This window comes from Nannospalax galili, unplaced genomic scaffold, assembly GCF_000622305.1.
Source record: "Nannospalax galili isolate Female #2095 unplaced genomic scaffold, S.galili_v1.0 scaffold819, whole genome shotgun sequence".
Classification (NCBI taxonomy): domain Eukaryota; kingdom Metazoa; phylum Chordata; class Mammalia; order Rodentia; family Spalacidae; genus Nannospalax; species Nannospalax galili.
This window is the reverse complement of record NW_008343717.1, coordinates 541,522-558,505: the sequence shown is the minus strand read 5'-3', so window position 1 is coordinate 558,505 and position 16,984 is coordinate 541,522.

Sequence of the window (16,984 nt, the reverse complement as noted above, 5' to 3'; positions counted from 1 at the left end):
TCACCCTCATCCCTGTTCAGCATGGAAGAAGCCAGAGTGGTCTGCATCCTGATTCTCTATTGCCAATTTGGGTAACCCCTTCAGAGGATGGTGTGATAAGAATAGGAGGTAGGAATTGGCTAGGCAGTTAGGGTAAAAAGACCCCAAAGAAAAGTAACCAGTTTCTTGGCTAAACATCAAAATGTCCTTGGGCCTTTCAGCAACATACTCTGTTCCGAAGCCCAAAAATGTCAAAAGTATTGGGGAGCTCTTATTTAACCCCTAAGAGATTTTATGGTTACTTCTTCAGAAGGGGTAATGTTAGAGTACCACCCCCCCATAAAAAAGAGAAAAAGTACAGGAATCTGTCAGAAAAAAAGTGATGGGGAGATATGGGAGGAGTTGTAGGGGAGGGAGTGGGCGTGGATTTGATCAAAACATATATGCATATATAACATTCTCAATAAATTTTTAATTAAAAAAGTTTTAACATCCTGTTTTACATACAGCCCCTAACTGGTACCAGCTAAAAGCTATATGTTGTATTTCTTTTCTAATTGTGCCCTATATTGTTGTATGTAACTGCCAAACCCCGCATGACTGCCAATTTTTTGTAATGTATAAAAACTTTCTGAATTTTTTAATAAACAGCTTGCTGTAAGAAAATAAGTTTACTGTTTTAACCCTGAGTAGAGTCAAACACCCTACCTTGCAAACAGCCCTTAGCTGACACCAACTAACTGCTATATGTCTTGCTTCTCCTCTAATTGTGCCCTAAATCTTTGTATGTAACTGCCAAACCTCATGTGACTGCCAATTTCATGGATTGTATAAAACCTACTGAATTTTTCAATAAAGTTGACTTGCTACAGTAAGAAACATCATGTTTTTTTCTAGAACACCTTCATACTTAAAAATCTTTTGATATGTCCAAATGAAGGTCAAATCTGATCTTGTCATTTATTTGTTTACAGAAAATGTGTACTTGAAAGACAAATGAAATAGAAACCATTTTCTATTTATATGAAAATTTCAAAGGAAAGAAATGACAACAGAGTTTTGTGTGCTGTTTAACGAAAATCCTAATTAATGGAGTACTACTCAAAGTGTTGGTAAGGAGGATTGCTGTTGCCACTGTCTCATGTTTTCAGCTGCAGAACTTGATTTCTCATTTAAAAAATGAGAATTTTAATATACCCCTCACAGTGTTCTATTGTGAGAATTAACTGATATTATATATGCAGATTAGCTGAGGCTCAGAGAAATTAAGCAATTTTCTTAAATTTATCATGAATAAGTGACAGAAGAGGAACCTGGTGGCTAATTATAAGAAGACCTTTTTAGATATGTGGGATGATGTGCAGCACATTTAAGATATCTTTTACAGGTTCAATTGCGTTTTATTGTACTGTGACTTCACACAACAAAATTTACAATGATCCTTTTACAACTTTTCTTTTATAAAATAAAACACATACACACACAAATACATAAAAGTACTTTGAAACTTTCTTTGAACCTAATTTGTCCAGCAGATGGCAATATCGGTCCATATGCTCTCGGATAGTGCTTACAAAAATTCTTGTAAAAACCTTTATATACTTCATTCATACATATACAATTAAGTAAATCTATGCCTTAACCACATTGTTCCCATTTATGGTGATATTCCATTTATCATCATCAAATAAACAGCAGTTAAACAATCCAACAGCAAGTTAAAACAAGCTAAGTTGTTTTAACTACATTACGTTAGATGAGGTATGATGATATCAGACTTAGTTTGAGAGACTTCAGAAATAAGAATGAGTTTTATAGCTTCTTATTTCCAGCTCTCTGTATACACAGCAGGTCACCAAGATCCAGAACAAAATGTTTGTCTGCTCACATGGGTAGTGTCTTTATTTAGGTTTCTATTGGAAAAAGTGAGAGGATGGAAAACACTTTTAGGGTTGGGGGAGTCTGGAACTTAGAAGAAAGTTCTGAGAGGCAAATGTTATAATAACTGTTAGGGTCAAACCTTGGGCTCAGGTTTCCTTAACAACCTAGGCTCAGCCACCTATCTTAATAAGGTAATTAAAGAAACAAGTGATAATAAGAAATGAGAGGGAAACAAAGACATCTAGTCTCCCTCACACTCAGGTCCATTTGGGGGATCTTGAGATATGACTTAAGTTTAAACAGGGCAATAGTTATACATAACTAACTAATCATAGTTAAGGTGTGTTCTTGCAAATCGTTGATCCATCACTGCCTCTGCTCCAGTCTCTCCAGCAAGGTGGGCTAATAGCTTCTCAGAACCGCGTGACATCTCTTTCTGAGATCCACGTTGCCCCCTGTGGCAGATACCAGGCTTCAGCCCTTTCCTTTTCTCAGCAGAGACTTCCAGGTGAATTTATAATTCCTAGGGGACTGTTGTTTCAACAATCTGTCAGCCAACAGGAGAAACAAAAGTATAACTTTAAAATGTCTTCAATTCTGTTTGGGATGGTTACACATAGTTACAAGAGACTTCCTTTTCAAACTAAAAACTTTCACCTTTATAAACTCTGAATATATTTACCATAAAATCAGAAGTTTATGTAATGGATATATATATATTACATATTATAAATATATATATTTTTATTATACTTGTGTATGTGTTGTTGTCACTATTGTTACTGATTTATTTATTTTTTGGTCTTTTTGAGACAGGGTCTCCTTGTAGCCCCAGGTGTCCTGGAACTCACTATGTAGATCAGGCTGGCCTTGAACTCACAAAGATCCACCTGCCTCTGCCTCCCAAGTGCTGGGATTAAAGGTGTGTGCCACCATGCCAGGCCCTACTATTATTTTTATTTCTTCCTGTAGTCTTGGTCCAATTTTGTGGTCCCATCAAAAGAGAGGAAATGTCACACAGGATAAATCTCTTTTCTCTGTTTTTCACTGTTACATGTCTCTTTAGCTGGAAACGGGTGGGTGAGCTTACATTCTTAATGCTTCTGGGATTCACACTTTGGCGCTCACAATTGCAGTAGTACATTCATCCCTTGGGTAACACAGCTGAAAGAATTCTGACAGGCAACGTGGAGTCACCTCTGTTAAGCTACAAGGCAAGGATGGGAAGGGTGTGTCAAATAGTTTCTATCCATAGTATTGGCTTTGGACCCAGTTAATTTGTGTCCTCTACCTCTGTTTCTTATTTTCCTTGTGTAAAGAATTTTAAAAGATGAACTATATAGTAGACATGTGTTCCTTTGTTAAGCTATAGTGCTTGATAAGTCTTTAAAGAAAAGCCTGGAAGAATGTTGAGAAATCTTAAACATGCCATGGTGATGAAACTTTTTAACATAATATGTAGGAAAGCGAATGTTATGGATCTCAATAATTAAATATTTAGCAATAGTCAATGGGTCCTAAAAGTTTAAAAGGAAAGGATAAGAAGTTAAGGATTGGAGAGATAGCTCAGTGCTTAAGAGCACTGACTACTCTTGTAGAGGACCCAAGTTTGGTCCCAGCACCCCATGACAGCTAATAACTGTAAATATCTCCAGTACCAGGGGATGGCCCTCTTCTGACTTCCATGAGCACTGCACAACACGGGTGCACTTACACATGTGCAGGCAATACACGCATACACATAAAATAGAAATAAATAATAAATGTTAAAAAGAAAAGTTAAGGCAAAGTGGATTGTCTATCTTAAAATTCAGATTGACCCAGAAGCTGAAGTTCCCCTGGCTTCCTCATTCTTCTCAAAACCAAACCAGGATCCTCCCCAGATTGAGAAGAAAAGGATCTTATGGGAAGAAGATCTGTTTTGAAAGTCTCTCCATGCCCACCTAACAAAGTAAGCATGTGCTGTAGGGGTGTAGTCTGTTTACAGTCTCTGTGCATCTGGCCAGTGGATCCTAGATGACACCAGAGAAGATCCCCTGCAGTAACTCTCAGTAATAGCAACAATGCTTTTGACTGTGGCAAGTGAGAAGCTTAGCATGACAGTAGAAGACTGCTCAATTCTGCATGAGTAGAAACTGAAGAATGGGAGTACTGGTGTAGACTTAGAGAGGCATGGGGGAAGAGGGAGGTATCACCATTTACAAATAGAAGCCTCCCCCCAAACCTGCAGGAGAAATAAAGTAGAATAAATTGATTGACCACTTCTGGGAATTAATTAGACATGTAGACTTGTACTAACATATGCAAAACATGCAGCTTTTTGTGTAATTACTATACCACCCATGCCCCTACTGTTGTTGCTAATTTAGGCCAAACACATAATCAAAATTTATTTTTCTCTAAATTAGACATCCTTATTTTTACAAATAGAATAATGTTTTGGGGATAAATTGTATAGATTTATATTTCAGAATTGATTTACAGCATCACAAGTTTTCAAATTAAGTTTAGAGTTTGGGAAATCTCATTTTGTTAGCATTTGTTTCATTTTCCATATTAAATCTAAAAGCCTCTTTCCCAAACTTCATCCTTAATTTATTCCCGGTAGATTATTTTTTTCATTAACTATATGTGTCTATGACTGTGCTTCCTGCTCCTTAACCTAATATTGTGCCTGTTCATTTTCTATTTTACATGACCTATCACATTGCATGCAATACACAACATGATCAATATATATTTTAATGAATGTATTGAAGTAACATTTTGTTATTCTAGGAGAAAGAAATGGAAAATGGTTCAAATATCAACATAGAATTATCACAAAAAAAGGAGCTTAATCATTACACTTTTCTATCTTGGAGTTCCCAAACTAATCTTTACTAGGGAAAAGATTCATCACCAAGGAGAACAGCCAAAAATAAGCATTTAAAATATATAAAAAAAAGAGGCTCCTATTTAACAGAGTATTAAAACATTGCAGTGAAACTACAGGACAACTAATGGTTATCTTTGATAAACATAAGGGAATTCTTAATGGATTGCCCCAAACTCCCAGGAGTAGAGTGCAAAGAATGTAGTCATCCTTCTGGGAGTTTATTCCAGCCCCAGAGGATGCCTGATTCATCAGATACGCATGTGAAATGGTAGCTGTTAGCATATAAACTAACACTTCCTTCTGTATACTTTAAATCATCTCTAGGATACCAATAATACACAATTCACAATATATATAAATAGCTATTATACTATATTTCATAAAGAATAATGAAAAGGAAAATGTTTTAGGAATAATGCAATATTTTACCAGTATTTTCAATCCTCAGTTAGTGAAATTTAAAGCTATACAACCCATTTTCAGGGAGAGGAAACACTACATAAAGAATTCCATGATGACATCTCAGTGTATGTTTAATGAATGGTGATTTCTACTTTATTTCTGATAATTTTCCATCGTAACAACTTGTTTATATTTCATAATTTATCTACATATTGAAAAAACTTATCATGGAAAGTAGCTTGCTCTGATTATATTTGTAGATATTGGTTCTGGTTAAGATTTTTATTTTACCTTTTTAATTTACTTTTTCCAATTAATAACGAACGAGCGACTCCAAGGAGATGATGGATGAATTTGCATTTCAAGTTGATATTCTTGGAACTTCTCCCATAGATCTTATCCTACAGAGAGATAGAAGGTATTATTGGGAAAATAAATGACTGGGTTTACAGTTTGAAACTTATTGGCAAAGGAGAAAGGGAATGAGGCCAGGAACAGAAGGCAGAAGGAAAGGTTGATGTGTTAATGAGAATGTAAAATAATAAATGACCTTCTCAGAATGTTGATCAGTTGGAAAATTCAAGAAAGACTGTGATGAATGGTATTCCTATTTTGTATCATCAGTGTCTTACAGCTTGTATGATATTTTCTTTTTCAATCAGTATATAGGGAGTGCCAGTTTTCCTCATTTCTTTTAGATTTTGATGTTTCTTTAGCAGTGCATCTTTCCACCAGTATCATCTTACCTTATGGTAAGGCCAAGGCCAAATTATAAATGTACCTCTTAAAGGACAATCATTTGTTCTATAGTTGCAGAGTAATTAGTTTTCCAGCACTCATGGTAAATCTTTTAAAACACTATCTATAGTGTGAAATTGAGTAGACATCTGATGGAGCTCAACCCATTTATGTCCCCTCTAAAAAAATCATTAAGGTGGAGTCACATTGAAAGCTTCACTGACATTAAGCAGTGCATCTATTGCTTTAAATTGCTTTTCTACCTACACATTACCCTTGTGCAAAAACATTTCAGAATCTTCCACACTTTGAGTTAGTATCTTAGGACACATACACACATATGCACATTCCATGCTTTATTACTTATAACAGAAACACAGAGCAAAGAATTATTGTGATTTACAATTTTGACCTCTTATATTACACTAAGTAACAAGATAAGTAATGATACTGGCAATTGAGTTTCTGAGTGCTTTTCAGTTTATACTAAATTTCCAACAGAAGTGCTAGCTACATTAAATTTTATTTTACCTGATGAAAGTTTCTCAAATATGCCGAAAATGGGAGCACTATGTGTGACTTAATTAGCATATTCCAAGAAGAGAATTTAATGCAAGTAGGGATATAAAGGTATTGATTATCTGCCTTCTCTGCCACAGGGTCAGGTATAATGTGGATGCTGTTTGTATTAATATAAATTCTTAGCAGCAGCATTGAAATCTGTCACTCTTATTGATTCTTGTTTTAAAGCCTGTGCCTATTGATTTGAGCCAAAAAATTATTGGGATGGATTTAGTGCTATCGTGCTGTGACTTGAGATCAGCATCTGACCTATTGAATAAATATTCAGAATGCAAAACCATCAAAGTACACAGTATGCAAAAATATGAGGTTAATGTATTTTTTGGATGTGTCTTGTAGACCACGTGTCCCTAGCAATATTTTTTGATGGATTATCAGGGAGATGGGGGGAAATTTTACTTGAGTGAATGAATGCACTCTTGAATATGAGGAGCAGAAACTGTGATTTGTCAACTACTATCATGGAAGTGTCTTCTAGAATTCATAAGATGATTTCAAAATCTTTAAGAATGTCAGAGTATGAGGGACCCACTTTCTACAGACAACCATGAGAGTAATAACTTCATTATGGATGAGCTTGGAAAATACGGCTAAATTTGAAAATTCAGCAGGTTCAGATATCAAAATTTATATTCTACAACCTTGGAACCAAATGGTGCTTTTTGATACGTCTATTTTCTTTTGTTAATATTGATACTGTATTTTCTTACTGTCACCAGATGGGCAGATGAACCTGATATATTAGCTTCTTATGATTCTGCACAAGAGTGAGAAAATAGGCATGCGTTATATCTTCAAGAAAACTCCTGTGATGATTCATATTGATTGTTAAGTTTTTTGGGTTGACCAGGAGATTAGTCAAGCACACTCCTTGGTGTGACTGTTTGGGTGTTTCTAGAAGTGACTGGCATGAGAAAGACTCACATGGAATGTGGGCACCATAGTCCCATGGGCTGGGAGCCAAGAGAGAACAAAAGCAGAAAGAGAAAGCCTTCTAGTACATGTAATCCTGATTACCCTTGAATAAATGTACCTACTGTTTCTGCCATCAAATATGACCTGCAGACTCTATCTTCTTCAGCCTTTCCTACAGGAATTACCCAGGGAGCTTCCATAATTTTAGCCTAAGAGTGGGGCTATATCAATATCCCTCCTTTTCGGAGGATTCCAGCTTTGTAACCTAAGCAGCTACTGGGTTCCCTGACTCTCCAGCATATATATGATCATTGTAAAATGATACAGTCTTTGATCATGTAAGTCCTTCTAATAAATCCCCTATGATTCCATTCCTCTAGCAAATTCTGACTAGTAAACACAGCATTTAATGGTAACTACAAGGAAATGAGCAAGCTTCAAACCCATGGACCTCATCTACAATGCTCTTATTATTCTTTTATTATTTTGGTTTCTCAAGGGCAGTGTTATTTGGGAAAAAAATCACTGGTATTAAGCAAATCCTTTTTGTCCTCTAAGATTCATATCATAATTAGCATAATGATGCTCTTGGTTTAAACATCTGTAAAATTTTATTATAATCTATAAAACCACTATGTATCTTTTTTAGTAGATCAATACATTTCATTGTGAATTAAGATTTCCAAGCTTATATTTATAGACAGTTTGGTATCTGTGAAGCACTTAGGAAACTGATCAATATACATTCATGCTTGACCTGAATTTTAATGCATCTTGTTCTCATATGTTTAGGAATATTAAATATGATTGCTCTTAGATGATTTTCACTCTGCATATTTTGAATGCATTAACCTTCTGGCTTCATAGTTTAAAATGCTATTCAGTTTAAAAAGAAATGATAAAATATAGAAATGCTGATTTAGAGCCAGACTCTGGTTAGGTAGCCTTCTTGAACTCTCAGTTCTACCACATGCTTACTATATATTTCATCAAGTCACTCCATTTATCTCAGGCTATTTCCATATGTGCTAAAAAATAATAAAACAGGCAAGATTTAAATGCAAATTTTTTATATATTGTCAGCAAATAAGTATAAAATATTTGTTTGATACTGATATTATTCTTATTGTCTTTATATTATTACTATTAATGCATTTCCACCAAATTTGATTAAATATTAGTAAGAAGACTTCAAATCTCTCTCTCTCTCTCTCTCTCTCTCTCTCTCTCTCTCTCTCATTCTCTTTTACTGTCCTTGAACTTGCTATGTAGCAGAGTCTGGAGTTTACCGCCTTATTTTCCTGCTTTACCTCCCAGATGCTGAGGTTTTATGTGTGTGCCATCATGCTCAGCTACATTCTTCACGGTGTGGTTGTTTGTTTAAAACTCTGATGTGCATTCATGTCCTGAGTTGCTCTGACTTAGAAAAGACAAAGTCTACATTGCAGCATAAAGGTGAGCAGACATTCCAAAGTCCATCAGAACAGAACAACAAAAGCCTAGACTGTGCTTGTCCCAAGGTGTTAGGAATGAGGTCCCACACCTTTGTAGATGGCAGCATCATGTTCCAGGTCCGAAAGGTTAGACACCATGGAGAGTGGCTGTGAAACATTGTGTGAGTCAGAATATAATAGTGCATTCATTTTTGACTCTTACATTGCCATGAATTTGGGCGTTTAAAACAACAATCATTTATTAACCCCAGTTACTGAATGTCATAGGTGTCGCAGAGCACAGTTAGATTGGCTCCGGATTTTAAGGTTTGGGTTAGGGCTTTGTTCTGACCTGTAGTTCTGGATTTTCACTCAAATTCTTTCAAATTGCTGATCACATTCAATTTCTTATGGCATAGAACTAAGGCCCCAATTGATTTCTTTCTGTCTATGAGCAGAATGCCTGTCAGGAATACCTGAGGCTGCCTCTGTGGTGCCCTCCAGCTTGCTGCATGGTACAGTTTATCATCAAGCTGTTGCATTATGTTGTCTGGACCAGAAAGAGATTCTGCTGCCACACCTTCTCTCTCAAATCCTCACAACTAGGACTTACCCAGGAAAATCTCTCCTAATGAATTTACAGTCGACTGATGAAGTAACTTAATTACATTTTTTGCCAAAAAACATGTTGTGCTGTGCGGCTTCCGTTGTAACATGACAACACCTGGAAAGAGAAAATTCTCAATTAGGGAATTTCCTCTCTCTGATTATCCTGGGGCGTGTATGGAGGCATTTTCTTGATTGTTGAGTGATGTGGGAGGGCCCAGCCCACCATGGGTGCTGTCACTTCTGGGCAAGTGGTCCCAGATTGTTTAAGAAAGCAAGCTGAGCACAGGCTAGAGAAGCAAGCCAGTAAGCAGCATGCCTCCACAGTCTGGTGGCCTATGCTTCAGCTCCTGACTCTAGGTTCTTACCTTGAGTTCCTCACCTGACTTCCCTCAGTGATGAACGGTGATCAGAATTTGTATGCCAAATAAACCCTTTCCTCTCCAACTTGGTTTTGATTCATGTTTTATCACAGCAATAGAGAAATGAAACTAGGACACATACCATTAGCAGCTCAAAGATGTCACAACACTGTCTACACTCAGGTGACATGACTAGGCAGACAAGGGTAATATTTAGGAATTAACTGGATTTTTGGTTTGTAGATTGTTACTTGAATAATTGATATTATTTGGTTTCTTTAGCAGTTTTTGTGGAATAAAATTGTTATACGCAAGATGTTGAAGCAAATCCAATATAAGATTGTAGAAGGGACGACAATTCCTGAGGATCCAGAACAAACAAAGACTTACAGTTGAAATGGATGAATAATGACTGAAGAGGGACAGAAGTAAGACCAAAACACCTGGGGAAAGCCTTCAGGAAAAGAGAAGTTCAAAAACAAGACCAAAGCAGATGTGATGATACGTACCTCCAATTCCAGCACCTGTGAGGTTCAGCCTGGAGGACCATGAACCTGAGGCTAGCTTGGGTTACATTTTGAGACCCTGCTACCAAAACAAAACAAAACAAAACTAAACAAAACAAAAAAGCACGTAAAAGTAAGGTTGAGCCAGTCTCTAGGAAGACTTTGACTCAGCTAGAAAATACGTATTCCACAGATATGTGTGAAAGAGATGCATTTCTGTTTTCTTCACACTCAGCACAGAGAGGCAATACTTGCTAATAGAATTACTCCTTAAAATGAGTATAGAAGGAGAAGCTAATTAAATGAATTTTTAATTTTTTTCTACATTATTTAAAGAGCTTAGTAAAGCACATAAGTTCCAAATTAAATAGTTGGAGCATTCATCAAACACTGGGGCATGAGTGAAAACAATTTTTAAGTTCAGAAATGCTAGATAAAAGGGAAAAAGCTACCAATTTAACTATATTTGTGTAAAAATTCTGTATAAAACTGAAGTTCAAACTTGATAAACATTTACTGGGAGTATATACAAGGAGTAGAAGAGGCTCATAGCTGACAAAGCACATCACATAGTACATTAAGATGATGATGTTAGAATAAATACCTGAAGAGTACATGAAATTTTCGACTGTTTTTCCTATGTTATTAGGCCCAGGGTTCCACATGAAACACTCCAATTTGGATGCTTCAGATATTAATGTCTCAGGTTTGCTAATTATGAACCTAATCTGGAGAAGTAAATTACCTCAGGTCAAATGATCAGTGAGTAACAAGAGCCTCTTCAGCTAGTGAGAAGAAGTGATGTCACAGGCCCCTGGTTCCTTTTTCTGTTTGACCTCAATAAATGAGAAGAGTTCAACCATGTCTCACAGGTATGGAACTCAAGACTTTATCTCTCTATTAATAAATGGTAGCCAATTATGGTGGTGTACTTTTAATCCCAGGGTTTAGGAAGCAGAGGCAAGCGGATTTCTGTGAGATCAAGGCAAGCCTGGTCTACACAGCAAGTTCCAGGCCAGCTAGGGCTACAGGGAGACCCTGTCTTACAAAACCAAAAATATATTAGTGATTAATAAACTTATTAATAAATTATCAAATTGTAATGCACAAAATAAAGATAAGACACCACTTTTATCACATAATTTTCAGAAAATTTTTATTTATCAAATTATAAATATAATTAAATTATTAAAAATGAGAAGCCATTTTCATTTACCAAATTCAAATATCTTTTGTGCCTAGCTTTAGCTGATATATTTCTTAGCTTGTCTCATTCTCTAATGATAATATATTAGACATCTTGAAGCATCTAATTTCTAGGTTTATAGTTTGAAAACAAAGGCAGAATATCAACTAACAGAAATTCTGAAGCCTAGTTTCCTGTTTGGTTTAGTTTATTTTCTTTGACCACAAAGAAATTTAAGCATATGTTCTTTAGAAAAAATTACAGACTGAGGGCTGGAGAGATGGCTCAGTGGTTAAGAGCACTAGCTGCTCTTGCAGAGGACTGGGGTCAGTTCCCAGCCCCCACGTAGTAGCTAACAACCATCCCTAACTCCAGTTCCAGGGATGCTGACACCTTCTTCTCACCTTCATGAGCATTGTACAACATGGGTGCACTTAGATACATGCAGACAATACACATACACATAATTTAAAATGAATAAACTATAAAAAGTTACAAATTGGGTTGGGGTTATAGTTTAGGTGAGCTTGATTCCTAACAATGAAACAAACTGTGTATGCTGGTGCACATCTGTAATCCCAACACTTGGGAGGTAGAGGCAGGGGGATCCTAAATTCAAGGTCATCTGCTATTACATAGCTAGTTCCACGCTAGTCTGGGTTATGCAAGACCCTCTTTCAAAAAGAAAAATATAGGCGTAATTCTTGGATGTGTGCTGATCACAGTGGGATATGAGAATTGTTGATTGCCTAGTTACTATAATGATAGGAGGATAAATAGCTTCAGGTTTTGAGTATAAATTAATTATAAGGAATGTGGTATCAGAAAAGGCTGAAGAACAGTGAAATGATTCAGATCAAAAGGATGAACTTGCCTCTGAGTTATTCTTCTCGAGGGGCCAAGGAACTAAAATATTTATCACCAACTCCTATCAGGCATTGGGGCAAGCTGTCCCTTAAGGGTCATCATTCTCTGGATATTTCCAGATCCTTGTAAAAACATTCATCAGACTCTGGGTAGCAGAGAATGTCACCAGTCAGGAGATGTGGACACTGTGGGCATCGCAAGATACCGATGCACTTACATGCAGGCACACATACATACACTGCAAGAACTATCAGTGTTCTTAACCACTGAGCCACTCCTGTAGCCCCAATAAATAAAATATTTTTTTATAAAAGAGAGGTTTCCATTGTATGTAGTAGTTCTTCTGGAAGTTGTTTTGAATCCAAATGTCACCAAAGAACAACTGCTAATATAAAGCATTGTGTGAGATTCTGAAGAGAATCTGTCCCCACTTAGCCAGTATCTCTGTCCTTTGGAGCTATTCTGTTGAGCTTTTTAGTCCTTATTATTTGCTTCCTCTAAGTACCATGGTGAGAGATTGAGCACATGATATAATAGTGCAGTGTGGGTTTCAACAATTGGCCTTAAGAACCCTAATACATTGAATTTGTTTAGCCTCTTTGGAAAAGATACTTGTCAAATAATTATTTAAACAACCTATATATTTAGTGTTTTTGTGAAGTTTAGGTTGTATGAACACACATGTGTACACACAAACATATTTCTCCTATATGATTGGATTATATAAATAGATAATTAGATAAGAAGGTGAATAAAATACTCAAGTCCAGATTTTACCACTGACCCGTGTACTCTGTTTTAATTCCTACCAGACACAAGAGGGCTCCCAATTCCACCATTAATAAAAGCACACTTCTTACTAATCCAGCATGTGCTCATCATCCTACGTAGACTCACTTCTCCCATCTGTGTCTCCACGAAACTTAAAAATTGTTCCTTTTTTTCTGAATAGAATGAGCTATTTCACAGCACTCTGTGAGGGGAAACACCATATCCAAACATCTAGATGTTGATCATTTGGCAGTACTTTCTCCCAGGCTAGGAATCATGCACACATGAACACCAGGGTGCTTATTATAAGTTTTCCAGTTCCATCCCATTGCCAGACTCAAAGATCATATAAGGCACTGCACCAAAATTTTTCTCATGGGCTGGTGATAAACTCATTGGGTAAAAAGTGCTTGCTGCCAAGTTTGATGGCCAGAGTTTGATTCCAGGAACCCACATGGTAGAGAAATCCAACTCCTTCAAGTTGTTGTCTGAACTACACACACACACACACACACACACACACACACACACACACAAACACACATTCAAATAATAAATAAAACAAAATCCCTTGCTTATGCTTCAGTAACTTTGATTTTTTTCAAGACAATCCACACAATGAGAAGTTGTATCAAAGCAGCATTTTAAAAGAAAAATTGTGAATGCATTGCAAACAGCATTTAATTTCCTAAGGAGAATAATCATTCAAATGATAATTACCTGAAATTGAAAAACACACAGCAATCTTCATGAAACAGGTCTCAATCTTCTGAAATTAAATAGATGGTCAGGATGTAAATAGCGTCAGAAATAATGACAAACTTTCATAGCTGCACACCATTTTTCTTGTCTCGGTATTTCCAAATTCCACAAAAGATTAGAGATCAAAATAAAAAATTATGAAGAATTAAGTTTGAAGAACATGAAAAGAGTTTTTATATCCACAATAATGGGAATTGAAGTCTAGCCGCATGGTTTCCACACACTATTTATTCTCTGGGCTTTCTACAGCATTGAGAATGGAACAAGCTAAGACAAGAACATGGTTTATCATTGTAAAAAGTGCTCTAGGATTCCTGATTTTCTTACTGCTTTTATTTTAAGCAAGTAAAATGAATCTATTGTATTTCTCAAATTCTAAACTTGCTCTCAACCATGTCTAGCCTACAGTGTTTTAAACAAAATGTCTAGTCTCTATCAAATATGCAAATGTTTATTTTCATTTAATATGGTACATCCAGTTCAATTAAGAGTTCCCTGGAAGAATGAAAGGCCTTAAGAATCAATTCTGATGCCTGCCCATTTCTTATTTTTTAACTCAAGCCAAGTCTCTTAAGACTTGAACTATAAGCACTCCACAGGATATTTAAGTTGCATAGACTTTTGGATCGGAGTTCTGCCTGGTTTGAGCATCATTAAGGGCTTTGGGATTCTGCTGTGGTTGTGTAGATCATTCCCTTTGATCGTGTAAAAACATGAGAAAAAATACCACACAATTTCATGGATCTCATGTCTCTTACCTGAGTTCACAGATTTCAATAAATAAACTCTAGTCTATTTTTCCTCCTCCATGACTAGCACTAGAAAATTTGAAACAAGGAAACAGAAAAACATCAGTAGGCTGAAAAGTTTGAAGGGTGATAATGGCCAGTTTTCACTTCTGAAAAACAAGATGATTCAAAGGAATATTTTGAAATCTACTCCACTTCTTACATTTTGCACACACACACACACACACACATATTTATAACAGTTGTGTTGGTGACAATATTATTTTTCAGAGCAATCATCTTCAAAATGTGTGCTCAAGTCATTGCACATAGTCAACAGTGTTAACCCATGAGCTGGAATAAGCTGAATCATCAGATCTGATCTAAAACAGTATGACTACACAATGTATTAGGTATTGATGTGAGTTAATGGAAGGAATAAGTATGTGTGTAAATACTTTATTCTTGTATGTACATGTACATATGTATGTGTAGACAGTCCTTAACTCATGATTGGCTTGACCTTTGAGTTTTGAACTATACAATGGTTTAAATGAGTTAGGTATTTAGTAGCACCTATATTTCAGATTTTGAATATTGTCTTCTAGGTATTGTTATCTAATGTGTGGCTTTTGGAGATGATGGAAAGTGACAGCGAGGCACAGCTCCTAGTCAGTCATATAACATATTCCCACTTTATGATAAAATAACCTTCATTTGGGAATAGTTTTTCTTGTCTATGCTAATATAAGTGCTCTAAGTATATGCAAAGTTGGCTAGCAGAAAATATGATGCTTGTCAGATAAGGTACACTAAATACATTTTTGACAATGTTATTTTCAATGACTGTATGATGGGCTTATCAGGACATTATACCCAAGTCAAAGAACATCTGCCTTGTGTGTATCTATAAATTGACCTAAATGTCTACAACATATCTCTATCATCTATGTCACAGTGAAAACAAATGCTAGGTCTAAAGGACTAGGTCTGGAACAGGAAATTAAGCCTGTATCTTGGTATGAGATAGGCAAGTTGCCCAGATAAGAGGAAGGACAGGACTCAAGGACAATGAAGCTAATCTTTGCAGGCTCTGTTCCACTGCTCTGGTTCCCCCATGTCCCTGTGCAAGGCACTGTTGCCCTTCGTGTAGTAAACTTCTGAACTTCATGGGTAGCTGCACCTTTGAATATTTTCTTGCATCTAGTGAATCTGATTGTAACAGACTGAATTGTGGATACAGAGAGCTTCTGAGAAACTCTGCTTGTTCTAGAAATGAGCCCATCCCAGGCCACCGAAGAGGACATGGGGAGACATGAGAGACACAAATTTTATGTCTAGATAATAGAGTCAGGTCTCGCCTTGGCCATTCAGCCTCATCTGCCCTCCTTTCTGGAGAAACTACTTTCTATTGTTATTTCACCAGATGAACTAAACTTCGACTACTGATTTGCTTTACCTCTGCCCTGGAGTGAACCCTTCTTCCCTTTGAACACAGGAACCAGCGCAAGACTACCTCTGTTGCTTGGGCTGAGAGGAATGCTGGGAATGCATATCTCGCTTCTCTATCTACCATAGACCAGCACTGTCCAAACGTATTTCTTTCACATTTTAAAATGCTTTGTGTGGCTGGAGAGATGTCTCAGCAGTTAAGAGCACTGGTTGCTCTTGCAGAGGTCATGGGTTTGATTCCTAGTATACAAATGGTGGCTAACAACCGTCTGTAACTACAGTTCCAGGGGATGCGAAACCCTCTTCTGATCTCCATTGCATGACATGGGTACTCTTGCATACATATACATTCATACATGTAAAATAAAAATAATAAATAAAATATTTAAAAGGTGCTTTGTAATCTTTGCTGGCAAATAAAATAGTCACAAGCCCATACTGAACACTTGAAATGTGGCTAATATAACTGAGAAACCAATGTATAGTTTAATTTTAATTGTCACTTGTACACATGTGGCTCATTTATTAGATAGTAAAAAGAATAGCTATAGACATTTTAAAATCAGATGGTTGCAGTTTGTCCTGATTAGAAACTATTAAGCATCAGCTGAAAACTAATTAAAAAAATTATTTTCTAGGAAACTCAAGAATCAAATTAATATTTTACTAGGTGGTTAAATTATCCTCTATAGTTAAAATACTCAAATTCCTTTCTTCAAATTATGAAATAGAAACAAACTTGAAGTCAGGTAGTTGTGGTTTGCATTTTATCTCTGCAACTATCTGAGTGTCACATCTTACAGAGGCTGTATCTGATATCTGAGACCCTCAGCTTCCGTAAAGTGAGGATAAAGATTCCCATTTCACGGTGCTACTGTGCAAAGCAAAGAAAATAATATTTATGAAATTCTTAACATATTGCCTACTCATGAAACT